Genomic DNA, 17,797 nt, shown 5'->3' with positions numbered 1-17,797 from the left:
GACCACACACGTGGTACTGCCGACATATCTCATTTTACAAGGACATTTTAACACATATATGACGTAATTCGTGTTACATGTCAAGAATTGTTTGATGCTCTTGCGTTCCCTTCTACCAGGGATTTCTACCTCTTTAACCATAACACTGGCTTTACATTCCTAAACCCACTACTTCTGATGAGAACAATGTGACACGTATCATCACTACATACAACCAAAAATCAAGAAAGGTTCCTAAGATCTTAGCAAATAATTGGAAAATCCTCAAATCTGACCAGATAGTGGGGCCACTATTGAATGATAGACCTCAAATCACCTACAGAAGGGGTAAGAACCTTAGAGACATGCTTATCAAAGGTGATATCACGGAAAATATAAAACATGTTCAAGGCCTTAAAGGCTTTTATCCGTGTGGCCACTGCAAAGCCTGTAAAGCCAGTGTTATGGTTAAAGAGGTAGTAATCCCTGGTAGAAAGGAACGCAAGAGCATCAAACAATTCTTGACATGTAACACGAATTACGTCATATATGTGTTAGAATGTCCTTGTAAAATGAGATATGTCGGCAGTGCCACGTGTGTGGTCAAAAAAAGAATACAGGAACATCTAAGGGCAATCACACACATGGACAGCAGATATCCCATTGCAAGACATTTTCATGAGTACCACCAGTCCAACAACTCCCTCCTAAAATACTTTGCGGTGGAAAAAGTTAATGTAGGGAGACGAGGTGGAAATCGGGAATTTGCCCTCAGGAAGAAAGAATCCAGGTGGATAATAGAAATGGAGACGGAATTTCCTGGGGGGCACAATCTTGATGAGGCGCTTGCAACTCATTTATATGATAACTAAGTTTCCTAATGGTTTAAGACGCCATGTGTACATTAATGGTCATTTATGTTTTAAGGATATATAAAATATAGTATTGTACAATATGTATACAGACACCCCATTCCCCTTGACTATAGTTATAGTCTTTTTAATTCACAACAGAAACAATATTTTTTTCACAACACATTTTATTTATTAGATCGGGCAAGTAACACACATGGCGCCCCACAATCAGGAGAACACCACCAAGTATTTCGATACAGTTGCAGCAGAGGACCAAGTGTCCAATCAAGGAGTCAAAAGAAAGCATTTATAACAAAACAAAGCTATACCCGACCCTGCCCCTACCAACCCCAACTACCCAACCCTCCCACACCCTCCCCTGTATCCCACCCTAACCCCGTGCACGTGTGTACCATTAGCTTCGGTGTTTAATCATGACATGGTATTTGCGGCGTAATGTAAGAATTTACATACATTAGGGGACTAAAGATCTTCCTCCAGTTCTGCCGGAGGGTCTAGTGTCAAACCCCTATAATAGGCCCACCTTTTCCACACCTTAAAATGTTTGCGGGGGCACCCTCGTGCTTCAAAGATCGGTCGCTCTAGACCCATACAAAAGTCCATTCCGGCTCTCCATGCACTCAGGGGGGGGCCCTCACGTCCTTCCACGCCCGAGCCAAGTCCCTTTTGGCCACTACTAGCCCCAGGAGTAACAAATGACGTTTGTATATGTTTCCACCAACCCCCTCCAGGATGTAGAGTAGGCCCAGGCGATGGGTGCGAGGAAGAGTCCAACCCAGCACCTCAGACAGGCAGCCCCACACACCCCTCCAGAAGCCAACCAGCCTAGTGCATGACCACACCGTATGGAGCAACGTGCCCTCCGCAGCACCACAGCGCAAACATTCCGGGGATCCAATCAAGCCTGCTCTCCACAATCGCTTACGGGTGTAGTAGGCTCTATGAAGTATTTTGAACTGGATTAGCCTAAACCGTATGGCTATGGCTGCCCTCCTAGGGGATTCCAGGGCCTCTCTCCAGTCATCCTCATCTAGGGGGCCAATATCAGTTTCCCAAGCAGTCTTTAGTGAGAGAAGGGTGGAGGAACAATGAGTGACCATCGTCTGATATATACGAGAGACTTTTTTATCTCCCAGGTCACCCATAAAGACTTTCGCCTCAATCGGGCTGAATTCAGGAAGCGAGTCAATGTTGTCAATACTGGGCATTAGTGCATGTCTGAATTGTAAGTACCTAAAAAATTGGGACTGGGGCATATCAAATTCAGTGCTGAGCGCTTGAAAGGACTTGAGTGTTGTCCCGGACATCACATGTCCCAGTTGTGAGATCCCCATCGCGTCCCAGCCGTTGAATCCTGATAGGTCCGACAATTCCGGTAGTAGGCCGTTATGCCATAGCGGTGTCTCCGCGGTCAGTCGACCCCACCAGCCCATGCGACGCAAGGCCTGTCGCCATACGGCAAAATACGAGTCTTGTGACTCTCGGCAGCTTCCGGCGCAAACGGGCCGAGTAGAGGATGGTGTGGAGCGTATTGTCGCCCATCAGTGCGCGTTCCAGGGTATAGGCCGGATCCCCGCTGTCGCCATACCACCATTCGTTCAGAATGAGCAGATGAGCGGCTTGGTAGTAGGACAGTAGATCCGATGTGGCCAGGCCTCCACAGTAAGTGGACAAGAAGCATGTGCGCAGCGCTACTCTGGCTGCCCCCCCAGCCCATAGAAAGCGGCCCAAGACCGAAATGACCTGTCGGAACCACTGTGGTGTAATCGGAAAGGGATGATTCTGTAGTTGGTAGAGGAGACGCGGGAGCGCGACCATCTTAAAAATCGCTGATCTGCCAAAAATCGACAAGGGCATCCGGGACCAGGTTTTGACGACGGTCTGAACTCGGTCCCAGACGGGCACTATGTTGCGTTCCCAGGCAATGTGCACTGACTCCGACAGGAACACCCCCAGGTATTTCAGACCGCTCGCAGCCACCTGCAGTCCTGATGTCCAGGGATCCGTTACAGTGCCATCACCCAGTACCCATAGCGTAGATTTACGCAGGTTTGGATAGAGGTAGAAACAATATTTTAAATGTATGTTTATATATCTTTTGTAGGTGAAAGGAAAGGGAGAAGTCATTTCGATCTCGAATGATAGATGGTTTTCTCTTTGCAAATTTTTGGCACTTTGGATGAAGGACATTTTCACTTACACATCGATATTGGGTATTATTTGCACTTGTATCTGATTATGGGGACTTGCTTCATGTTTATTGACAGTTGAGGTTTGGAATTTTAAACCGCCAGAGCAAAATTGTGGAAATCTATTCATGGTGATATGTGATCAAATAATACATTCAGATGATGTAATATTTATTTGAGGTATTGTAGCCATAACTCGTGGATACAATTTTAAATAATTTGAATGTGATGTAACGGGCACTAGACCTTTTCACTTCAGATTTAGGATATGTTGGAACGACTTGGTGTCATCAGGTCGAGTTACCTTCACGACCTATGTAATTCTGACAATCATGGGCACTAGACCTCCTAAAAACTTAATTCTCTTGAAATTATGTATACTCTGTATAAAATGCAGAACGTGACAAATGTCTAAGAGCAGATTTTCGCAGTGAAATTTTCACTTGCAATGCTGGTTTATTTGCGTTTCCTGTTGGATTTTATTTTATTTACAGCATTTACTCATAACCATGAATCTGGCAAAATCATAACATTCAATGTAAATTATGTACAGGACAATCGAAAATGTTAACAAAACGCCAGGAATTATCTACCTTACATGTACTGTTTCCACGTTTAAAGGTGGCGGATTCGATTACAGGCAAAGTCATGTGACCTGTTCTATCACCTCATTTGTGTTTACTATTGTTTATAACATGGCAGCCCATACAGTGTGGTTTATCGTGTGATCAAGGCACAATCTGTGCTGAAACGCGTAGCGTGTAACTAAGAATAAATTCCTTAGCTAATACTTCCAGAGTGCGCAATTTTGCTTTGAAGCATACTGTGGAAATATATATATATATATATATATATATATATATATATATATATATATATATATATATATATATATAACACAATCCTGACTTGCCACATCTTTTAGCAAGGCAACCAAATGTAGAATGAATGATGCAGTGCTTTATTTCATAATTCGCATGACGCGTTTCGACCGTTACCTCACGGTCTTGATCACATGACGCGCTGTCGATTTGAATGCTTTTAAACAGTGACAATATACCACACCAGTGAGCAATTAAGCAACAATCCATAGCAATAAACATAGACAACAGAACACAATGCAAATACATAAATCCATTTAAACATAGCTAGAAGAAGGGTCAAATACATAAATCCATTAAATACAGTGAATGAATATATATATATATATATATATATATATATATACAAACCAACAGAGGCAAAATTAGAGATTAAAAAATCTATCTCATACTACTAGGATACCAGCAGCAATTAATAGTCTAGATATATATATAATTTTTTTTTCCACTTCACAAATGTGTATAACTACCAAACCCATTTGATCAACTGTATTCATGTATGCATTCATTTATGAACCTTGTTTATCCCACACATCACATCGTTCGCAGACAATGAGAAGGGAGTTAGATCCCAGCCATTTACGGGAGATTGTCCTAGATCAGGCATTCATCGCTCCATCCCCTTTGTGAGGTAGATATCTAGTCAAAAGCTCTGAAAGGAAGGTTATTAGGAATTGATCAAAGTTGTGCACCGAAGAGAACCACAATCTGGAGCTTGAAGCCCCCCAAACATCTGACCATGTGCCTGAGTCGTTTGAACGATCGCTGCTGGACTGGATGGGTGGACACCAATCTTCAGTTCTTGGTTGGGATACACTTCAGAGTCAATAGTTGAGGATAGGTCATACTTTAGCACTGGCCTTTGCCAGACTGTGCAAGCAAATTCCGTCCTCCTGGCTTTTAAAACTTTTGTAACCTGGTGATGAGTTGTAAGATAATATTCAGCACTTTGTAGGAGTACAGACACCCTATCAACAGGGCTCATGTCATCTAAAATAGATGCCCTTGAAACTCACATTCAAGTTTGGCTGTATTTAAATCAAGCATTGGCAAAGCCCGAGCTTTTAGCCATTTTGTTCTGCTTTCTAGCATGGCTGAAAGTAATTGAAAGCCCAGAATCAAAAGATGTTGAACTGACACAGAGTGTCTTTGCCCTCCACATTGATTCCATTGTTCAGCCCCTCCTAACACAAAAAAAGTGATATGATGTGCCCAGCGCTGGGCGCATCATAGCGATTTTTTCAGTGACTTTCAGCCATGCTGAACAGCAGACATAGTGCTAGACAACATGACTAAAAGACATTCGCACTGACAAGGCCAATAGCTCGGGCACTGCAGAGACCTATTGGCTTTACCAGTGCTTTTTGTTGTTGACGGGGCTTGCTGAACAAATGTGGAAGTGATAGTGAGATATAAATTGAAGTGAGGATGTAGCGTAACGGCCATAACTGCTGATGGAAAATGGAAGACCAAGTTTGAATCTTGGCATTGGCTGAACAATCTGTAATTCCGGGCAAATCGCTTTATCTTCCCCCACTTACGACAATGAATGTGTCATTGTGTAAAGTAACTGGTGAGCACTTAAAGCGCTTCAATACCATTGGATTGTGCAAAAAAAAGAAAAACTGCAGCAATGAGGGAGGTCGTGGGTGGACTGGTCAAGCAGGGAAGCAGGAGGGAATGGGGAGACAGGAAAGCAAGAACGGGAGAGGGTGGGAGGACGTAACCATGAAGGGGAAAAAATACCTCAACAGAAGCAGGATCACTAACAAAAATGAATGTGTCATTGTGTAAAATAACTGGTGAGCACTTAAAGAACTCCAGTGCCATTGATCATGTTTGGGCTGTGGCAAGACGGAGGAGCAAGTAAAAACATGAGCGCTCATGTGGAGTGCTCAAATATAAATAAAAGAAGTAGCTTCTAAAACGGAGCAGCAGATGGACACAAGTACATGGTACATGCACTGGGGGAGGGTTAAACACAGGAAGAGGCAATAGGCATGCATGCCTTAGACAAATGGGAACAAAGGATATGAGAACGACTATGGAACGTGAAAATGGTAAGCCTATGGAAGGGCTGAAGCCCACAGATTGAACACAACACATCTCTTCGAGACAGCGCATGCTGAGACCTAAAAAATAAGACCTCTGTCAACCAGTAGTGGATGCGATTGAAGCACTTAATAACATACACCATCTTCTTGTGTTGGTCTCCAGAGGGATGAGTCTGGGTGTCATCTGCATACCTTTAACAGCACATGTGGTACTTCTTTCTGCCAAGAGGAGTATGTAAATGTTAAAGAACTGAGCTGAGAGGGAAGATCCCCGTAGGACTCCTGTTAGAAATGTGTGAGAGGCTATCAGTGACATAAATTATACTTGCCAGCTTCAATTTAAGAGGTAAGAACTCCAGTCAAGTGTCAATCCAGAAACCGTAACGGATTCCTTCAGTCTCTTCTGCATAACGGTGTTGTCAACTGTGTTATAGGCTGCCCAAAGATGAGGAGTACCAAAGCAGCCTCTTGGCCCTCATCAGAGGTGATGAATTGATCTTTTCTGGTTTTGGCTAGAGCAAATTACACACCTCAAGGGGGTCTATACCCTGGTTGAAAGTAATATACACTGTTGTTTTTCTGGGATGTCACTTGGGTACGAAGGTTGGATAATGGTTGGTATTTGACAGAAGGTGATGATCTGCTGATAATTCTTCAAATGGAGGGTGCACGCTTCATGGTATCAGGATCTCTTCCGCTGCAAACGGAATTATTATCCTTGTGGTGTGATGCAGTTTTTCATCATACATGCTGCTGCCCATGGTTCGTCTTCTGGGTTAGACGTGGAAGTTCCTCTGTTCTTAGGATTAAAGGTGGCAAGTAGTAATTGAAGAGATTCAGGTTGAGGCATCTGGTATGGTGAGAGTGTTGAGCTTGCATTTGATCTGTGTGTATTAGACTTTTAGTTTCAGAAAAACGTCCGCTGCAGATAATTGGTTTGGGTCCTCCAAGGTGTATTTGGTGAGCTATGCCTGTTTTGCCCACTTTGCTGACATGCGGTATCCTTTCCTACATCACCCTCAGCTACACTTGTCTAGTTCCACAATAAGGCAACTAGTCCCACAATAATGCAACTGGGTTCCAAGTTTCCGGCACTTCTCTTCATTTTGAGTAATTCATAATTATACCATTTGTTTATGAATTTGTTGATCTACGTAAGTGTTCTCTGCGGAATGGCACCAGCTCATATAATGTGTATTAAATGTATGGTTTTACAAGTACCCATAAAGATATCTGTTGAAGAATAAATGATTGTATTAAAACCTGTAAAAATTCAAAAATATATGTCTTGCAGATAACCACCTGAGCAATTTTACCAGGATTGGAACATGCACATTACACAAGGATGTCTGAATTAAAACCATTAACTCACTGAGCTGTCGAACATAAACTGCAACCCTGTGACTTGCAGGTGACACATTAATCCTCTCAGCTATTTCATGATCTCTATGATGAGCGATTACATGCAGGTCTCTGCGGGAAGTGCATTAACACCCTGAGCTATCTTACAAGAATTATAACCTGGGACTTGCGGGTCACACATGAATGCTTACAGCAGGTGTGCACCCCCCAAGCTACTTTAAAATATGGTGGTATGTTTTAGGCCAAATAAGATAAGCCAGAAGAGCTTTACAATTTATGTTCCTTGTAGCTTCTGAAAACAAAACAAAATAAGGCATACTGGCAGACCCTAGACTAACTGCACTGGCCCTGCTCCAATGTGCGCCTCCTCTGCCCCCGCACCCCCATCAACCATACAGTTTTGTGTTCCCTGAGTACATTCTCTTGCCATTTCCATCTGAAAAATAGTAAACAAGCACATTTTGACCCCTCTGCCTTACTCATCTGTTTGCTTCAGGGCTTTCAAGCTGCTTCACCTTGGGAACCCGCATACAGACTCTGGCGCCTGCTGATTCACGTCTTTATGTAGGCAGGAAACAGTGGGGCTTTGTATCCTGCTGGTAAACAGGAAGTGCCCACTTTCAGCATGCACCACGTGCGCCATGCGAGGACTGTTAATGATTAACCAGAAACCAGAAAAACAGCTTAATCTCTGGTGCCAAGAGAGGCCTTGGTGGAGGCATGATCTACAGAGACAAGAAAATGAGTGTAAACGGTGTGGGGGAAGGGCAAATATTCCAACATTTTGGAAGAGGAAAGTGGTAGATTAAAAAAAGAATCGGGAGAATGTTTTTAATCCATTGGCTTCTATTGAAGGAGAGACAATTTCAGGCAGAAGACAGCCAAAATAAAGCAGTTAGAAATCGGGAGTCTCCTGCCTGAGTCGGGGTTATTGGCATGTATTCAGGTGGGGGCATGGGCCTAAGGAGAGAGACGAGAGAGCGTGGCTGAAAGAGAGGTGGATCCTGGGAGAGATGGCCCCATGTGGTCCCTACATGCAATGGTACACTTAATCACACACTCAGATTTGGTCATTTCACTCCTCTTCTTACGTCACTGAGCTGTCTACTGTGGGAAGCTAGATACTCCTTCTAAACATAAAGAAGTAACAGTTCGCCACTTCAGCTCTCCTGCTTACCTCACCAGTGAACTGAAGATCTCAGGAAGTTCCATGAAACACAGAAGCAAATGAAACATCAAGATAATAGTCGAATCAGAGAAGACATGGCTTGGAAGTTCGGGCTGGATTGCTCCTATTGGAGCAGGACCAAGACTGATTTGCATAAGTCTGTGTCTGATCTGAGTTGGCATGGTGGGCGAAATAATGATGGGTTGCAAAGCTACCCCGAGTGATTGCCAGTGGTTAGACGTATTGCAAGCATTACTCTCATCGCATTTTGTGTGTTTGATGTACTAACGCCTTAAGTGGCTAGGGGTAAGCCCAGACATGGGTTCCTTGCTCACTGTGTAACTGGAACCAAACTACACCAGACTGAAGAGGCCCAATCAGGCTGAAACCGGTCCGTGTTTGCTTGTGTTAGGGTTTAGAGAGATCCTGGCTTCTCAGTTCGGGCTGGACTGTTCCTGTTGGAGCAGGCCAAAGACTGATTTGCTTATAGCTGGGTTTAATCTGAGGTGGGATGGTGGGCAAAATAAGGATGGGTTGGAATGTTACCCCAAGTGATTGCCAGAGGTTAGCCTTATTGCAAGCATTCTTCCATTCACATTTTGTGATTTAAAATAGAAGATCAATACTGGAGATTGGCACCACAAATTATAGCTGGAATTACCATGATTGAAAAAGAGAATAGGAGGTGAACAAGGAAGGGAGGTATTGCACTGTAGGAATTGATTCACTGCGACAGTAGGGGAAAAAACATCTAGAGGAGGCCAGAGTGCAGATACAGCTCAGAGTGATGATAAACGGGACTCAACCAAAGGGAGACCATGGGAAGGCATGGATCTAGAGAAACCAGAGCGGGAACAGGACCAGAGAGACTATGGATAGGAATGACCAGAAAAACCAGAGTGGGTAGAGGACCAGGGAGAATATGGATGGGAATGGACCAGCAAGACCAGATGCGTGAGACAGTGCCCTAGAAAAACCAAGGAGTCATACGTCAGAGAGTCAACTAGGAAGGTTGTCCCAGGATCTCCATGGGGAAGTGACCGCAGAAAGAACATATGGTAGTTTGGGATCAGATAGACTGTTACATTTCTCCTTGGCATAGTCATGTGCCTCTCTGCCCCCATTCTGTGATTTCTGACTCACTTGGTATTATTCCTGGTGACGTATCATTTATCTGGTAGATATGCCATTTTGTTTTTAATTTTGTGCCCCCCAGCAGAGTGCCAGACTCTGATGTAGAAGTGGTGAACCCCAAGGTAGACCCGGCCAATATGAAAGGATGTCTACTGTCCTCTGAGGCCTGACCGAACGTTGCTAACAGTGATTAAGTAGTTCAAGTGATGCAGACCTTTTAGCTGTTGGGTTAAAATGTTGCCTATCTCCCACACCTGAGACCCTGTACTTCTCCCTGATTGAGGGCGTATATTTACATCTTCTTGATGTATAGGAGCTGGAAACCTTATATGAGTTTTCTTGAATGTTACCCTAAATGGTGGTTCCCAATGTGTCAAAATTGTCACATGGTTGAGTCGAACAGTGCTTGTCAAACATAAGTCATTCCGTCAGGACATATTGAATCTTTTCACTGTACATGTATATCTGCAGAAGTGTTGTCCCAGTAAAATGCACCAGCCGTACACTAAAGGCTGACGGGTACACCTCCTACAGCACAGACTTGACACTCAGGCATGTTACAACAGGAACAGAGTGTCGTTCCACTAAGCAAGTCGAAAAAGGAAAAAATAAAACGATAATAACTCATTGTTATTATCATTTTTATTGTTGCCTTGCTCAGCTGTGTAGGGGCAGGGCTGTTCTGCTCACAGAGCGTGGCAGGGGAGGAGTGGTTTGCCCACTCCACGTTCGCATGAGGCTTTGGCTGGCTGTCTCGGGTGGTCAACCCATCATGCGCACTTTGCATGTTCTCCATATAGGCTACATTACAGCCTGCATGGAGAACATGCCCAGCCTCACATTCTCTGGCTGAGCGCCGAACCACGGCGCTCAGACCAATCACAATGCTGCATTGCAGTGTTGTGATTGGCTATCGGGAGGCTGGGAGCCGGGTGCATCCTGCTTCCTGCCCTAAAAGCGGGCCGAGAGGAGGTGGCGGCAACAGCAGGCAGCAGTCAGGTGTGTATTTTAATTTTTTCATTCCTTCCTCCCCCTCCCGTGACCTGCCCCTCCACCGCCTTCAAATACCAGCCGCCACTGAGGAAAGTATTGTCTAGTGAGAACATTTAACTGTCCATTTTTGTGTCTGAGACATACTTTTAGCACCATGTGTGGGAAGTGAATGAGACCATCCGATGCTCTCTGTTAATAGGTTTAATAATGGCTTCTCTCCCCTTTGGTCGATGCTTCCTGGAACTGGTCCTGTCACTTCAGAGACCCTGTTTCCCTGTCACTTTACTTTTTTCCATTACTCCAGGTCTTGTATTTGACTACACCTAGCCAGTGACTTAGAGAAACCCCTTTTGACTGGGTGGTAGAAAACGTTTATATTCTGCATTTGAATGGAGTTGGTTAAATGTATTTATTAACCAGCAGTGATCACAAAACATAGATGAGTTCCCTTAGCATTCTCCAAAGAGGGACTTTCCATGACTGAGGCAGCACACGCATTTAAAGCACAATACAGATGCTTCTGGAGTAGAATCACATGAGGTCTCTAATGAGCAGGTGCCCAGGTGAAATCATGAGAGGTTTGCGGCAAATCATTCTTCAAGTGCCACGATACTAGCCCCTTCTAGCTCGAAGGCTAGAGCCTCCCGGGGTGGTCTAATAAGATGGCTACCACTGGTGACACATTTAGAACATTAGAGCAACCACATGCCGACATTCATCCCTTTTCTGCCATGCACAGCCTTTATTAGTCCTACAAGCGCTGGATATCTAGTATATTGTTAATTTATTTGCTGCCCCTCGCTGTTCCTCTCATTGAACTCAGTGCAGAAGTTTATTCCTTCATCCTTAGAACAGTATGAAAGGGACAGAGAAGGATGAAATGAGTAGCCAGTTCTCGAACAACCTGTTATATCACAGGAAGTATAATTTGAAGACTAGTTTATTTCAGGATCGAGATGTTTGCCTTTATGTTGTTATTAGTTATGTTTGTTCCTTGTAGTTTCTTCCTTGGGCACTATCCCCTGCTGCCAGCCTCATGGCGCATTCATAACCTCAAACTCTCATCATTCTATTGAAAGCTGAGTGGGTTTCTGAAGGGTTCTTGATTTATAAAAATGCCCGTTGTAGTCAAATCATAAAGTAACTAGTTCCTTAACCCAACCTACTATGAGGGGTTGTGGTAAATTAACAGAACCTTAATACCTAATAGATAATGAAGGAAAAAGCGGATTGTAAGAATATAAGATCAAGCTTCTATAACCTATATCTTATATTTCCAAATGTTATGTTATGTGACTATAATTTGTAAAGCGCCTTAATCACCCCCGAAGAGGTATTTCTGTGCTACTGTGGAAACGTAGGCAGGTGGTATTAGCTTGTGAAAAGATCAGTTTTGAGAAGCTATCTGAAGTGAAGGTGATCAGAGCTCTTCCGAAGATGAGAGGTTAGATGGTTCCAGTAAAGGGAGGCCATGTAGGAGAAGGCTTTGCCCCCAGAGCGTGGTTTCTTAAAGCGGGGCATGATGAGGAATGATTTCTCCCCAGATCGCAGAGATCTGCTTGGCCGGTACGGAATACGTTTTTTTCTCTCAGATAACTTGGGACTCTGCCATTCAGTGATTTGTGTACTATACAACAAATCTTAAAAGTGATTCTCTTATGTATAGGAAGCCAATGTAGTGAGCGCAAGAGGGAGAGAGAGGCAGTTCTGGCTGGTATATCCTGGACTAGGCAGGCAGCTGTGTTCCGGACCACCAGGAGTTTTTCGAGGAGAGACTCACTAGTATCAGTCAAAAGAGTGTTACAGTAGTCCAAGTGCAGGGGCGGCTCTAGGCTCATGGTGGCCCTGGGCAGGGAGTGTAGGTAGGGGGCCCCGGAAGAGGGGGTCCGGGTGGGATGGAGCGCTAAGGCCAGAGAAGGGGGGGTCAGGGTGTTTGGAAGTGGAACAGAGCAGGAGGCTCCCAAATCCCTACCAGGGGCCACCACGCAAATATGTATCCATCCTCAGAGGATTATTATATTAAGGATATATATTGGCGTGGTGGCCCCTGGGGTTTGGTGGCCCTGTGCAGGTGCACAGCTTGCACATGCCTAAAGCCGGCCCTGCCAAGTGGCAGATTACCAGTGCCTAAACCAGGGTTTTGCGCTCCGAAAGTGTCAGGAGTGGGAAACTTCTACCCAGCAGACTCATCATAGCAGGTGCCAGTGGTAGCCACGACCTGTTCTTTCATAGTAAGAGTCTGGTCCAGCCCATCACCCAGATTTGTATCCACTGCTCTGGGGGCAATTGCTGCGCCCATGTCTGAAGGCCCATTATGGAGACCAGAGTACTTGGTCTTTACCAAAAAGCATAATTTCATTCTTGCAAGCATTCAGGTGGAGAAAGTTTTCAGTCATCCAAGCCGAGATGGCTTTCATGCCATCAGAGAAACAAGCTTTAGTGGTAGTTATATCGTTATTATGTTATGTTATGTTATGTTAGTTGATTTTATTGAGCGCACAGCTACCCCAGCGAAGGGGCGTCCCGGCGCTATATCTGAGAAGGTAACATAACAAACACGATAGACAAGGTAGTGAAATTTTAATAAGGCAGGGGGAAAAGATACGTTTTAATAGCTTTCCTGAAAGCAAAAAGATCTTCTAAAGATCGAATATGCACAGGGAGCGCGTTCCAGAGCTTGGAGGCCAACACAGTGAAGGAGCGGCCACCTAGTCTATATTTTTGGAAGCGTGGAACAAGTGCTAGATTTTGGCCTGCAGAGCGGAGGCTACGCGTAGGCGTGTACAGGGTCAGGAGATGCTGGAGCATGGTAGGGGTGTTGGTTTTAAGAATTTTGAACGCGAAACACAGAGTCTTAAACTCTATGCGTCTGATTACAGGCAGCCAATGTAGTTTAGAGATTGTGCTGCGGGCTGAACAGAACCATGGCAGGCCTACCAGAGCCCTGGCAGCCGCGTTCTGCACCCGCTGAAGTCGCAGTACCTCCGCCTGATTGGCACCCAAAAACAGTGAACTCGCATAGTCAAGCCTTGATGCGACGCTAGCTTGAATCACCAACTGGCGAGTGGAGGCATCAAAAAATTTGAGGATAGGCCTCAAACCACGAAGGATGCCGAAGCATGTAGGTGCCACCTTCTTAGTATGACACGAGAAGGTAAGTATTAAAGGATAAGAGAATTTGGGTATCATATGCGTATGAGATGGGGGTGAACCCATACTTTCTGATGGTTTTGGCAAGGGGGGGCCACATATATGTTGAACAATGTGGGGCTGAGGCAAGAGCCCGGTGTTACTCCCTTGTTGAGGTCGATGGTGCAGGATCTGAATGGTCCAAGATTTATTGTCTGTGTACACTGAGTTAAAAAACTCAAGAACCATTGTAGAGCTAGGCCACAGATACCTATCTCTTCTAGTCTTTGTAGCAGTATACGGTGGGACACTATGTCGAAGGCTGCCAACAGATCCAACAACACCAGCAGAGCAGCCTGGTTGTCATCTAGGGAGTTTCTGATATAGTCCGATATTGCTAATAGAGCTGATTCAGTGCTGTACATAGGTCTGAAACCGGACTGCGAAGGGTCCAGGCATCTAATGAAATCTATTTACCCCGTAAGTTGATTATTAATGTGATCTTCTAAACGTTTGCCCATCAGGGGGAGAAGAGAGATAGGACGATAATTTTACAGATCCAAGGCTGGGAGATTCTCCTTCTTGTGAATGAGAATCACCTATGCGGCCTTCCAATCTCTCGGAAGCTGTCCTTCACTCATTGACAGGTTTAGTATAGGACACATGGAAGGGACAAGTTGCAAGCTAGCAAAATCTTGGCTGGCATTATATCTAAAGGTGACCCACATAAACTTGTCTATTACTTAACGTTCCACCATTCTGGACTATCATCAATAACATTGAAGTCCTTTACTTAATTATAGAACTTGGTCATGGATTGTTTTGGAGCTATAAGGATTATTCAGACAACATTCAACTCGTATAGTGACACAGAGACCACTTAGCTGCGAATACGAAGTCGAGGGCCATTCCATTCTGTGAAGTCACAGTTTTCTAGTCAGTTAGTTCCATGTTGATATTATCTGAATCATTTATACTCACAAACATTTTCTGAGGGACCACTAAGAGTGGTCTGTGGTGATCCCAAGGGCAGTATTGATGCAAGCAGAATGGGAGTAGGGCGTTCGTTATGGATAGTTAAATGTTACAGGATACTTTATTCGATTATTTTTCTTCACTTCAGTTAGCTTATAAATAAAAGTTTCCCCATTTATTTAACATCTTCTGAATGTTAGTGCTATCTGAAATAAACAGCAGCCAAGTGCTGCTGTTAACCTGGGGGCCGCCTATGAAGGTCAGGAGGGTGGCAGGCGGCTCCCGGGTCATACTTTGAGTATCACTGATCGAAATCATCTCTGGTGGTTTTTTCCGCATACACCATGACCCTAGCTACTTTGCAGATTTTTTTTGTGGAGATACCACTTCCATCGTTTGCTTGGCTGAATTAAGACCATCTGTGTGCCCATAGATAAGCAATATACTAAAAATAAGAGGATTCACCTGAGATGGAAAAACGTGAACCCTGAAAAGTTTAATGCTGACCTAGTAATTGGAAATCAAGGCGATTTTTTTTGTTGCCTTTCTGAAATAGCTGTGCCCCGCTCGCTTTTGAGCAGTTTTTAACATTTTGTGTTCATTTATGTTGGACTTGTTGACCACTAAAAAAGCTGCTATTACCTCGCCTCCACACCGGTGGTTTAATCACACCTCTACTGCCGCTTTGAAAAAGTTGAAAATTACAACTAATTTCCCTACAATAAATATATATAGGACATTAGGGTTACTACAAGGGCTTACAAAATGACATTGGAACATAAAAGGTCAGACATTTGAGTGAAGGCATGGGAAGATCTACTTTAAGCCTCTACCTCAAGGCATGTAAAGATCTTTTGAGCCTTGATCAATCATCCTCTTTTCACAGATGACACTATTCCAAAAATCCCTTGTCACGTCTCTTCTGAAAACTGGCTGACCCACTTCTCTCACATATTTGAGGGCCCGACTTTGGCACCATCTGATCTTGGCTCTCTTGCCACCACTTTTCCTCATTCAAATCAATTAGCCTCTTCCGTATCTGTTGGTAATTTTCGTCTTTTCCCCGTAGACGTGGGCGACGTTGTTTCTGCAATTTTAAAAGAGCTCCCTGGGAAAGGATCCTGGCCTCGATGGGGTTCAAATTGATGTTTTCCGCCAGAACATACCTGCTAACTAATGTTTTCAGTTCCCCTTTCTGTACCAAAATACCCAGCTCGTGGAAAAATTCAACCATCGTCCTGATTTTCAAAAAGGATGACAGTTGGAGCTTCTTCATGTTATTATCCCAACTTGCTGCTGGACTCCTCTGTCAAAATACTTAGTAGGATAACCTACTCCTGATGTCTGGGAAATACGCTAAAGCCAAGAAAGGCTAATTACATCTCACCTTCATGGACTTGTCCAGCGTATTTGACCTCGTAGGCAGGGGCAAGTTGTGGAAACTCATGAGCCAAACCGGGGTGGATGCAAGCCTGGTTGAACTCCTCCAGCGCTTACACCAGAACACCATCGCCCACATATCTCCCAGAAACTGCTTATCCAAGGCCTCATCTTGTCAAGGCTGGATTACAGCAATACCATCTATCTGGGCGCCCCCGAAGCAACCCTCAACAAACTGCAAAGGATCCAGAACGCCGCGGCCCGGATTCTTACCAATACCCCGGCCAGATCCTCGGCCAAACCAGCCTTGAAGCAGCTCCACTGGCTCCCAATGAGAGAGCGAGTCAAGTTTAAAGCCTTCTGTTTGTCACACAAACTCCTACAGGATAAAGGCCCCCCCTATCCTTAAAAAATTCATCAGGCCCTACAAAGCCGCAAGATCCCTTCGCTCTGACCATGAACACCTTATCACTATTTCCAGAGTGAAGAGGGCACGCACTGGCGGACGGCGTTTCTCTGTCAGCGCAGCCCGCCTGTGGAATTCCCTCCTCCGATTCAGAAAACTGCTGAAAACTCATCTGTTTCCCTGATCTCCTTTTCTCCCCCTCTCCCCCTTATGTTAACCTCTGGACTGTCCTGATCTCAGCGCTGGGATGCTTACGGGTTACTACGCGCTTTACAAAAACCTAATAATAATAATAATAATAATAATATGCTTTGGACATGATGGGGAGTGTGTCCCTTCTTTTAAAGTTGATAAAGGTGTTAGACAAGAGTGTATTTTAGCCCCTTTTCTTTTTTACATTAATTCATTGAATCCATCTTTACAGTTAAAGGGGAAGAACCTCACCAGGATAAGGATCGGGCCGTACCTGTATTGATGTATACCAACGATGCTTTGCCTTTGTCGCACTTAGCAAATAAGCTTCTGTGTCTGCTGGATACAGTCAATGATTTTATGTTAAACCTAAAATTAAAGGTCAATCATAAAAAGTAATTTATTATGAAACTCGAGCCTAGAAATACATTTCCCGTAGATTTAGTTTGGATGGTGAAGTTATTATGAATGTATCTCATTTTAACTACTTAGGAATTTGACTAGATGCAAATTTTAATTGAGTCAATTGAGGTAACAAACTGAACAGCTTACCTGAGGTCATCTTCAGTTTCACCATGAAGCTTAAGCAAAAACTGGTGAGTGATCTTCTATCCCTTTTTAAAGCCAAATGTATCGCAGTGGTTACTTATGGGGCGGGGTTTGGGGGTACGCAAACTGTGATAGTTTACAAGCAATTGAAAATCAATTCCATTTCAGATTTCTGACAGTTCCAAATAGTACCACCTCTATTATCACCCACATGGAGGATGCCCTTTCGTACATCGAAGAAACAATCAAATTAGCTCCACTTCTCTTATGGGCTAAAATTTGGAGTTCTCCATTCTCCAAGTTCTCCGGCCACTTGCTAGCCGATTGCATCAATTTAGATCATAGTAACAACATTGCTTGGCTTGCATATGTTAAATAAACGTTTTCTGGTTTGGGAGCCCCACAGCTCTTTTTTTTCTCCTAGTGGGATTACCGGGACCTCTAAGTCCCTGATACGCTTCCTCTTTCAGCCTTATCATAACCAGAAAAGGCATGATAAATCAAATTACTGCCCCAGAGGGGGTTCAATCT

The 17,797-nt window shown here is 44.2% G+C and overlaps 1 protein-coding gene across 1 annotated transcript in view; it reads right to left on the bottom strand.

Annotated features, from left to right (window-relative positions):
• Positions 1-7,918, bottom strand: part of RPL19 (ribosomal protein L19) — a 283,322-nt gene extending 275,404 nt beyond the window's left edge. The window contains exon 1 of the mRNA XM_086924335.1: positions 7,820-7,918. The gene's annotated coding sequence lies outside the window, so the exon portion shown is untranslated. The remainder of the gene's footprint in view (positions 1-7,819) is intronic.
• Positions 7,919-17,797: the final 9,879 nt, after the last annotated feature.

This window comes from Lissotriton vulgaris, chromosome 5, assembly GCF_964263255.1.
Source record: "Lissotriton vulgaris chromosome 5, aLisVul1.2, whole genome shotgun sequence".
In the NCBI taxonomy this organism is placed as follows: domain Eukaryota; kingdom Metazoa; phylum Chordata; class Amphibia; order Caudata; family Salamandridae; genus Lissotriton; species Lissotriton vulgaris.
Note: the sequence above shows the minus strand (reverse complement) of the source record. Positions and strands in the feature narration are given on the sequence as shown.